Source organism: Dama dama, chromosome 1 (assembly GCF_033118175.1).
Source record: "Dama dama isolate Ldn47 chromosome 1, ASM3311817v1, whole genome shotgun sequence".
Classification (NCBI taxonomy): domain Eukaryota; kingdom Metazoa; phylum Chordata; class Mammalia; order Artiodactyla; family Cervidae; genus Dama; species Dama dama.
In genome coordinates, this window is record NC_083681.1 from 30,190,996 (window position 1) to 30,202,628 (window position 11,633).

Here is an 11,633-nt window from a genome sequence, read left to right on the forward strand (position 1 = left end):
CCAAACTCAATTGCCCATAGCTCTCTTTGTTCTCTCACACTCCCAGTAGACTACCAGCAAGCATCTAGGGGGAATTTATAAAACACACATGGGAACATGTTACTCTCTAGGGTTACATATTGTTGAATAATCACTGTTTCTCCATATCTTTCTCACCTGACTCCTAAGGATTCCACTTTTCCTGATTCTCTTTTTTTCCTTTGCAGATGATCTCACCCATCATGAGGTCACCAGGCATTTAGTGTGTTGTTAACCACCAGTTGTATAACCCCCAGGCTTGTGTCCCACCTAGGGACTAGATACATCTATCCTGGCTGCCTCACTAGCCTTTCATCCTGTGTCTAACCCCCGCAACCTCCCTTGGCCTTCTTGTATTGTATATCTTGGTTAATGGTATCGTCATTCATCTAAGACAGAAACCTAGAGGTCTAAATTCAATTGATCAACTTTATTTCAGAAATGCTGTTTATAACTTGGGCTTCTCTGGTGGCTCAGGTGGTAAAGAATCCGCCTGCAATGCAGGAGATCCAGGTTCGAGCGCTGGCTGGGGAAGATCCTGGCAACCCACTCCAATATTCTTGCTGGGAAACCCCATGGACAGAGGAGCCTGGTGAGCTACAGTCCAAGGGGTCGAAGTCGGAGGCGACTGAGCAATTGAGCACACATGCCTGGTAGCTTGGCTGGTAAAGAATCTGCCTGAAATGTGGGAGACCTGGGTTCGATCCCTGGGTTGGGAAGATCCCCTGGAGGAGGGCAACCCACTCCAGTATTCTTGCCTGGAGAATCCCCAAGGGCAGAGGAGCCTGGCAGACTACAGTCCATGGGATCCCAAAGAGCTGGACATGACTGAGTGACTAAGCACAGAACAGCCTATGTGGAAATACTGAGACACATTCTGGGGATAGAACAATAAAACAATAAACAGGTAATTATAATTATGTGTGATAAGTGCTATTATAGAGGAAGTAGACAGAGTTCCCTGCAAGAGTCAGCAGGAGGGGGCACATAATTGGCAGGGTTTTCCAAAAGAAATTAAGTCTAAACTGAGATAGAGGTATGAGTCAGAATTAGCCAGATGAATGGGGAGGGGAGAACGAGAAGTGCACACACAAAGCCTGGAGGCAAGATGCAGTTTGGCACGTTTGAAATAAAAGTAGTTCCAGTTGGCAAGAGAGCAGAGCTATAGGGAAAGATGAGGCTGAAGAGAAGTGGGCAGGGCCAGATCATGCAGGTCTTGTAGGTCAGATAGAGTTTGTAGTTTACCTGAGGGCAATGCAGAAATCATTTAAGCAGGGAATCAGAAGCTCAAATGCCTTTAGGGGAAGGCAGGTGGCCTAAATCAATGTCCTAAAGGAAGCAAGGGGGCTCACAAAGACTGCCAGCCTGCACACTCCCCTGAAAGCACTCAACTTTGAATTTTAAAACTGTGAGCTGGGCAAGAGTCACAATCACACTTTTTTTCTTTTTAATTATTTATTTGGCTGTGCCGAGTTTTAGTTGCGGCATGTGGGATCTGTAGTTGCAATATATGGGCTGTTAGTTGTGACATGTGAAATCTAGTTCCCTGACCAGGAATAGAATCTGGGCCCCCTGCATTGGGAGGGCGGAGTCTTAGCCACTGGACCACCAGGGAAGTCCCCGCATCTGTCTTATAGAAAAAGAAATTAGATGCATGGAATGAAGCTAGGCAAGAGGCAGGAAGATCAGAAGGCAGTCCAGGTGGGAAATGAAGGTTTGAGTGGGAATCAAGTGTGGAGGGAGAGAACTGGTAGGTTCTAGAGAACCTAGAATCACCAGGCCTTGGGATAAATTTGATCTGTGGCTAAGGGATGATGAATTTTATAATTTTATATTTTATGTCATGACAAGAAAAATTTAAACAAAATTTTTCTTTGCCCATTTGAGCTTCCTCCTTTCCCTTTGGTGTGTATTATGTATCTGCATTAACTAGATCTCCTTAGGAGATAACATCTTTCTTGATCTCATCAAGGGTCACAACTCCTCAGGAGATATCCTTCCTTCTTAAATATTATAACCACAATGACCTATAATCTGGATTGTGTAAACTGCCAATAATATATCACTTAATATAATAGAGCCCTCTGTCTCAAAAACTGATATAACTGTGTTTTGACCTTTAATGGGCTGAACTGTTCTCAGCACTTTCTGAGAGGCTGTTCCCAAGTTATACTTTGGCTCATAATTATTCATCAACAGGGAGAAATCAAGATTTGTTTATTACTGTTATTGTTGCTATTGCAATGAGGATTCTATAGGACAGTGAATGAGATGGCAAATAGGTCAATGGTAAGAACAGCCAAATGGAAAGAAACACAAAGGAACTAAAAAGATGAGGGGTTAAAAGAAGATGCAATTTTAAAAAATTGTCTTTGGGCTTTTGACCTCAATACTGAGTCATGAAGGCAAATTAAAAGCCTAAAAGTTCAAACTGGAGTTCCAGTAAGCAACGCCAGATTAAACACACATTTAATTCCACTTCCTTTTGAAACTCTACTAAAATGACAGAAAAGAGACTGAAAAAAACAAAACAAAACACTGCTTAAGAACAAAGAGAACAAGAGAGGAGAGTAACGGTGACTGAGTTAGCAGAACCAGGGAAGCGGCTTCCTAAACTGACAGAGTAAGCCAAGAAGCAACTTGGATTTCCACCACACAACTTGCAAGGGCTCAGGAACTGACGATATTGGTACCACTCGAAGTTGTGGAGAGGAGGGACTATGAGCAGGAGATGGACTGAGAGTCTGGTTAAAATGCTGTTAGACATCCAGAATCTCTCACTGACCGCAAGTGGCTGGGCAACCTGTCCTCTCTCTTCCCTCATTCCAACAGAGAGCTGGTGTGAGGCGAGCAGAAGTAACGCAGCTTAGATTAGGAGTAGGCCTTCCTACTTGGTAAGATTATCAGGTAGCTTTCGCTTAACACTGACCACTGTTTGCCAATTAGGACCAATTAGCTTTCACTTAACACTGACCGATGTTTGCCAATTAGGAAATTAGGAACCGGGCAGAAACCCCCAGGAAAGTCCCGCGCGCGGGAAAGTATTGACCAATGAAATTGCTTTGCAAACAAATCCGCTTCTCACCCTATAAATTTGTGTAACAGCTTGGGCTCGGGGCTCTCTGATCCACACCACTGCGTTGGTTGCGGGCAGAGAGTCCTGGCTCGAGTCAGTAATAAACTTCCCTTCCTGCGAGTTGCATTGTCTTGGAAGCCTTCTCTCTTCCCGCTCGGGGATTCGGACATCGGGCATAACAGCTGGAGATCTAGTTTCTGGAGCAGGTAAAAGAGACAAGACCTATCAAGAAATAGACCTGCAAGATCAGTAAAGTACCCAGATGATAAGCAAACACTCCCCTCCACCCACCCACCCCCACATAGACAACCAAGAATCACTAGGTATCTGAGAATGTCCTCTTATATGAAGATGAGACCAGAACAAATAGAAAAAAACTACCTACAGAAAATAGACTAGGTAGAAATCTGCCTCCTGTCTTCCTCTCTTCTATTCCCCTTCACTAATTTAGTCCCAAAGCCATGGGTATGAGCAGCTAGATATCTACGAGAGGTTGGGAGAGGTGGTATTAAAGCAGGGTGAAGCAGGACTTCTGTGGGGTGGAGACAGTGGTGGTGACACTGGCGGCCGGGTATAGGCTGTTGACGTCTAAGTAGAGTGACAAGGATTCCACATCGGTATTGAGCCCAAGTCGGGTAAAGAGAATATTTGTAGAGGGAATGGGAGTGGCGGCAGCAGCTGCCTGCCAGGGTATTAGAGGCCAGGTGAGTCAGACAGGCCATCAAGCTGTCTGTCATCAAGGCTGCTGCTGCCGCTGCTAAGTCATGTCCAACTGTTTGAGACCCCATAGACTGTAGCCCGCCAGGTTCTTCCTCTGTCCATGGGATTTCCTAGGGAAGAATACTGGAGTGGGTTGCCATTTCCTCTTCCAGAGGATCTTCCCGACCCAGGGATCAAACTCAAGTCTCTTGCATCTCCTGTACTGGCAGGCAGATTCTTTACCAACTGTACCACTTGGGAAGCCCAAAGCATCGAGGGATAGGAGGCAACAGCCCCAAGCTTGGTGTCAGAGCCTGGGCAGGACAAGGAGAGTACTTGTCCAGGGGAGGCAGGGGCAGCCATACAGTTTGGGAGATCAGAGTTTGAGCAGAATAAGGAGTTATGTCCATAGCCAATGTGATATGTTAGAGCCAAAAGGGAGGGAAGACAGCATCGGAATGGGGGGGGCTGGATGTGACAGTGGCCCCAGACAGGTTATGGGTGTCTAAGCAGAATAAGAATGACTAGCCTCTCGGGAAGGCAAGTATCTGCAAGTGGAGTTCTGGATACACATATTTTCTACCTTTATCCACTGAGAGCTTGGAAACAACAATGCATGCGTGTGTGCTAAGTCACTTCCAACTCTTTGGCTGGCAACCCTATGAACTGTAGCCCACCAGGCTCCTCTGTCCTTGGGATTCTCCAGGCAAGAATACTGGAGTGGGTTGCTGTGCCCTCCTCCAGGGCATCTTCCTGACCCAGGGATCGAACCTGTGTTTCTTACATCTGCAGCATTGGCAGGCATGTTCTTTACCACTAGCACCACCTGGCAAGTCCGGAAACAACAATACTCCAATGGCAATTAACACCTCTACTGCCTAAATCCTGGTGTCTAAATACCATCCTCCGCTAAAAGAAACCTGGGACCGTTGGGAAAATGATTGATTCCAGAGTTGAGATAGGGAAAGTACAAGATAAACCTGGACCGTCTTTCTGTGTCAGAAATAAAGAGATGCTTAAAGAATAATGCAGACAAAGCAAAAGAACATAAAAGGGGCTTGATGGGGACTCTCATTAACAAAATCTGAGCATCAAATAAATAATGACAGTCAAAGGTTATAATACACTGAATAAAATAGGAATCTATATGTCCATACTGATATAAAAATGAATAAGTAAGTGAATGGGTAGAAGAGAAATTCTTTCCTTACTTTTAGAATGACAACTAATAAATTAAAAGGAACAATAAATTGAAAAATCACCATTTGGCAACCATCACGGTAAAAATTCATTAAGCCAAAGAAACTAATGGGTAAAAGTTTGAAGCGGAACAGGACATATACAGTCTCAAAGTACCTCTGCACAAAATTTTTACTAAATTACAAGGGGCAAAAGAGTAATGTCACATGGAAAAACCTAGCAGATATCGCTTTAATCAGGTGATCAAAACAATCTCAATAATGGGACACACTGAAACCAGTTATTACCTGGGTATTAACTGATGTGTGTGTGTGTGTGTGTGTGTGTGTGTGTGTGTGTTCAGTATTGGTGGCGCTAGTGGTAAAGAACCCGCCTGCAGAAGATGCAAGAGACACGGGTTCGATCCCTGGGTCAGGAAAATCCCCTGGAGAAGGAAATGGCAACCCACTCCAGTATCCTAGCCTGGAAAATCCCACGGACAGAGGAGCCTGGCAGGCTGCAGTCCATGGGGTCGCAAAGAGTGGACACAACTGAGCACGCATGTGCAGCTACAGGCCTCTAGTATTACCTGACAGGAGGCGATAAGAACACATCATCACTTCATGATGTTCTTGCTCCCAAAAAGCATAACCTGAAGTCAATCATGAGGAAACTTCAGCTGAGGGACATTCTACAAAATAAGTGACCTGTGAAAAAATTGTCGAGATCATGAAAGCCAAAGAAACAGTGGAATAATTGTTTTAGACTGAAAGAAACTAAAGGGACATGACGACAAATGCAGTGTATGGTCCTGAATTGGATCCTTTGTTATAAAAGGCAGCGTTGCGACAATTGGAGAAATTTAACTGGGGTCTGTGGATTAGATGGCAGTCGTGTATCAGTATTAATGTGTTGATTCTAATGAAATTGTTAGGTAGATCTTGTTTGAGGAAATACTCTCAAGTACTGGTAATGATGGGTGTCGTGCTGGCAATTTACTCTCAAATGATTTAAGAAAAATTTTCTTTAAACTATTCTTGAACTCTTGGGCTCGGATCTAGGTTGCGTTAACATGGCAAAGTGCACCAAGGAGGTTGGAATCGTGGGCAAATACGGGACCCGTTATGGTGCCTCCCTCAGGAAAATGGTGAAGAAAATTGAAATCAGCCAGCACGCCAAGTATACCTGCTCCTTCTGTGGCAAAACCAAAATGAAGGGAAGAGCTGTGGGCATTTGGCACTGTGGTTCCTGCGTGAAAACAGTAGCTGGTGGTGCCTGGACCTACAACATCACTTCTGCTGTCACAGTAAAGTCTGCCATCAGAAGACTAAAGGAATTGAAGGACCAGTAGAAGCACCACCATTTGATAATGTCGCTAGCCTATAATACATGGGTTAATTTATATAACCAAAAAGTAAATAAATAAATAAACTATTCTTGAGGGGACTTCCCTGGTGGTCCAGTGGTTAGGACTCCATGCTTCCACTTGGGGGTCATGGGTTTGATTCCTGGTTGAAGAACTAAGATTCCACATGCTGCGTGACACAACCAAAAAGCAAAAACAAAACAACCCGTTCTTGTCTTTTTTTTGAAAATTTAGATTTCTCTTAAAATAAAAAGAGAAATTAAAAATATATCACTAATATCCTCAGAGAAATGAGTTGCTATCAAATTAATGAAACAAGAACAGACACTATGAAAAGAAACACTCAAACAAGAAAGAACTCTTGCAAATTAAAAATATGGGTGCCCCAGCACATTTCCGGGTGCTGAGACTCTGTTATTGGGCCCAGCCCAGGGTCTCTAGTCATGAGTGAGGCGGCATGTTGAGGTGCAGCTTGGAAAACCAGGACACTCAAACCAGACAACTGCAAGATGCTGTCACAAATGTGGAGAAACATTTTGGAGAGCTGTGCCAAATCTTTGCTGTTTATGTGCAGAAAACTGCCAGACTGCGAGATAAAGCGGACCTCCTGGTGAATTAAATCAGCATATATGCCTCTACTGAGACCCCGCATTTAGAGCAGGGCCTGAAAAACTTTGCTGATGAGTTTGCCAAACTTCATCATTATCGACAAGCTGAGGTTAAAAGACTTGAAGCCGAAGTAATTGAACCTTTGAAAGCTTATGGAACCATTGTAAAAATGAAGTGAGATGATATCAAAGCCATATTAACAGCAAGGAATCGAGAAGTTAAACAGTTAACTCAGTCAGAAAGAACACATCAGAGAAACCCATCTGATCGACATGTTATTTCGCAGGCAGAAACTGAATTACAAAGAGCTACAATGGATGTGACCCGAATAACTCGTCATCTGGAGGAAATTACTGACAGTTTTGAAAAGCAGAAAATAAGGGATATAAAGACTGTATTCTCAAAATTTATCACCATTGAAATGTTACTTCACATAAAAGCTTTAGAGGTCTACACTGCTGCCTACCAAAATATACAAAAGATTGTTGAAGAAGATTTAGAGGTTTTCTGACATTCTCTGTATCCACAAGATTATTTATCCCATTTAGATAGTGTAAGAGCAAATTCAAAATTATCTCTTCAGAGATCATTGTCAGCTAAGTGTGTATCTGGAACAGACAGGTATTGACCTGTCCACTAAGAAAGGATCAACAAATAGAAGATGATGATAAAGAGGATGAAGATTTAGATGCTATAGAAGACAAAAATTAAATTTCTTAAGTAAACTTTGCATTTCTATTTTCATCTTAAATGACCTGGAATCCAGAATCATTAAAATTGTAAAGCATAATACTGGCTTGATAGGTTAAACCTCAGAATTAAATCCTATTGGAAATTTAGAAACTATTAAAGGGAATTTATGCCAACCAAAAAAAAAAAAAATATGATAGCAGAACTTTTTTGTGTGCTTACAAACTGTCACGATAGTAAGGTATTGCACATTTATTGACTACATTCCCCACACTGCACATTTCATGACTGTGACTCATTTGTTTTACAACTGGAAGTTTGTACCTTCTAATTTCCCTCAGCTATTTATTTCCTCCCCTCACCCTCTTCAACTCTGACAACTACCTGTTTATTCTATCTGTGACTGTTTCTAGTTTGTTATGTTTATTCATTTGTTTTGCTTTTTAGATTCCACATATAAGTAAAATCATACAGTATTTGTCTTTCTCTGTTTGATAACAGAAATTAAAAAAAATACACAGCAGAAAGCTTGCAAGACAAATTTGAGGAAATCTTACAGAAGAAATTATAAAGATAGATAATAAAGGAGTTAAAAAACAAAAAACAAGCCCCATAATAACTGGGTTAGACCAGGGGATACAACATCTGAATAATAAGTACTCAAGAAAGAGAACAGAGAAATCAGAGAGGAGGAAGTTATCAAATGAACAGTTAAAGAAGATTCCCCAGAATTGAAAGACGTTACTTTCCACACTGAAATGTCCCACCTACAGCCAGCACAGTGAATGAAAATAGACCCACAACGAGGAACATTACATCTTCAAGGTACATCAGAAAATCTGGGATAAAGAGAAGAACAGATCTGAGAAAGGAAACAAAACTAATTAAACATAGAGAAAGACTTAGGAATCCAAATGATTTCAGACCTATTAGCAGCCACATCGGAGAAGGTAATGGCACCCCACTCCAGTATTCTTGCCTGGAGAATCCCATGGACAGAGAAGCCTGGTCGGCTGCAGTCCATGGGGTCGCTAAGAGTCAGACACAACTGAAACAAGTTATTAGCAGCAGGAGCCACATTAGAACTTGAAGGCAGTGAAAAGATATCTTTAAGATTCTGGGGAAAAATTACTTACAGCCTAGAACCCCCCAATATAGCCCAACTATCCATGATGTGGGAAAGCAAAGTCTTCAAGCATGCAAAGTCTTCAAAAATGAATTTCCCAACTACAGGAAATGGTGGCTGTATTCAAGAAGTTATTGAGGGGTGTACTTCATCAAAATGAAGAAATAAACCAAGGAGGAAAACATGGGCTGAAAAGACACAGGTCAGAGAAAAGTGAAGGGAATCTGAGGATGACGGTGAAAAGAAGTCCTGGGCAGACACTGTGCTCCTGGGGCCACAGCGACTAGTCCAGATTGGAGTGGGTCCAGTGACTCCTGGAGAGATGTTGCCAAAAACGAAAGCACTAGAACATCCAAAGCACTTAATGTATTGAACGAGGATTTCATAGTTGGGGGGATGTTTGGGGCTGAATTAATATGTACCTAGGAAACTAAGCATTCAAACAAATAAGCTGAAAAGATATTTATTAACTTCCAGGAAGCAAAAAGTTTTGCAAGAAAGGAACACTAATATGACATTATATGACTCATTGATGAGCAGTATTTACAAAGCCTTAATGACTAAATAAGGCTTCCCAGCTGGGTCAGTGGTAAAGAATCTGCCTGCAGTGCTGGAGAGGTGCGTTGTATCCCTGGGTCGGGAAGATCGCCTGGAGAAGGAAATTTGGCAACACAGTTCAGTATTCTTGCCTGGAAAATCCCATGGACAGAGGAGCCTGGCAGGCTACAGTCCATGGGGTCGCACGACTTAGCAACTAAACAGCAATGACAATGACTTCATAATCTTAATAAGTCTAAATAACCAAAATTATGATATAATTATATTAGGGAATGAAGAATGGGACATATAAACCAGTGGTAATGGTGGTGGTGGTGTGTAAGTGTAAAAGAGAGATAAATCTTCATCTTCCATAACAGGGAAGCCAGTAGAAAATATGTAAAACAGAAAAATCAGTAAGTAGCAGTATAACCATGTTATTCAAAATATGCTGGAAAATACAAAGGAATCAGTTAAAAGAGTAAGAAGTGAGGCAAGAAAATGGGTTAGAGGGAGCAAGAGATTGCTATTTTTATTTCTTGTAATAAGTCTTGCAAAATTTTTAAACATAGAAAGAAAATTAAAAAATAGGAAAAAAAAAAAAAAAAGAGGGACTTGTCTGGCAGTCTGGTGTTTAGGACTCGGCGCTTCCACTGCTGTGGGCCCAGGTTTGATCCCTGTTGGGGAACTAAGATCCCACAAATGTGCATGGCTGGGGAGAAAAAAAAGAAGGAAGGAAGGGACAGAGAGAGGGAAAGAGGAGGGAGGGAGAAAGAAAGAAAAGGAAGGAAGGAAAGGAGGGAGGAAAAAGAAGAGAGAGAAGGAAAGAAAGGAGGAAGAAAGAAAGAAAAAGAGGGAAGGAAAGAAAGAAAGGGAAGGGAAGGAAGGGAGGGAGGAAGTAAAAAGAGATTATCCATGGGGGGAAATGTTCAAAGTGAAACTATTGAAAATTTGTTTTGAGTCTTAATTTTTTTTTTTTTGCTTGCAAAAAATTTTATTTATTTATTTTTGGTTGTGCTGGGTCTATGTTGCTGCTGTCAGCCTTTCTCTAGTTGGGAGGGGTGGGCGGCTACTTTCTAGTTGTGGTCCATAGACTTAATTGCCCCTCAGCATGTGGGATCTCCCCAGACCAGGGGTTGAACCTGTGTCCCCTGCATTGATGAGCAGATTCTTAACCGCTGGACCGCCAGGGAGGTCCCTGAGGGAAGTCCTTGAGAGTCTTTGCTTTTGAAAATAAAAAACCACTACAATATTGTAAAGTAATTAGCCTCCAACTAATAAAATAAATGGGAAAATAAAATAAAATGAAATGTCAAAATAAATAAATAAATAAACTGAATGCTTAAAAAAAAAAGCATTTGTGGCTGTCCAAATCCTTCCTAATAAAAAAACCAAAATATTTCAAAAAAAAAAAAAAAAGAAAATCTGTCCCCCAGGCAGTCCTGGAGCTCCTACTGACTGGATGATGGAAGTTTCTGAGCTGTGAGTTGCAGAGGATGGAGTCAGGTCGCAGCCAATCTGTCCCTGGAAGCATTGAATATTTAGACCCCATGATGTCTTACTTGCAGACCCTTTCTCAGAGCATACTTTCCCTTGTTTTATATGCAATTTTAACACATTTGGTTACCAGGAATTTAATACAACAACAACAACAAAAAAGAAGAACTCTAGATTAAGAAATGTGAGACCTGGGTTGAAGTTCTCTTTCTAGTTACAATGATGTGTATTCATTTGTAAGCTAAATCATTAGTTTCTCAATCTGTAAAACCAATAATAATATTCCCATTATCTCAAAGTGTTGATGGGAAGTTTGTATTTGTCAGAACTCTTTTTGTTACAAATGACAGAAACTCAGAAGCCCAACTCAAGTCAGTTTAAACACAACACAACAAAGATAAATGAAAAATGGATATGTATGTTGGAGTGAGCTCATTCAAGCTCAGAAGTCTAGGATTCAGATGTTCAGACAATATTGTTGTCAGGTCTATGTCCCTCCATCTCCCAGCTATTTTTCTGTATGTTAGCATCTTGGCAGTAAGATAGACAGGCAGCTCCAGGTTTACCCAGTTTTATAGCATTAAGATAATATTCAGAAGTACTGTTTCCTTGACCAGTCTCACAAAAATCCTAGGACAAATTCGATAGGCCCAGTTTGGATCATTTGTCCATCCTTGAACCAGTCTTTGGTGAGGGAGATGGAATATTCTGATTGGTCAGGCCGCCCCTAGCACTGTTGACAGACAATGATGTCAATTGCAAAGGTCCCGTAAGCATTTTGCAACTGCTAAAGTGTAGTGCAAATGTAAGTAGCATTTATCATCTGCTGATAGTAG

General features: G+C 41.7%; 1 pseudogene; it reads left to right on the forward strand.

Moving 5' to 3' along the window:
- Window positions 1-6,795: 6,795 nt before the first annotated feature.
- On the forward strand, window positions 6,796-7,658 carry LOC133046596 (CBY1-interacting BAR domain-containing protein 1-like; annotated as a pseudogene).
- The last annotated feature ends 3,975 nt before the right edge of the window (window positions 7,659-11,633 follow it).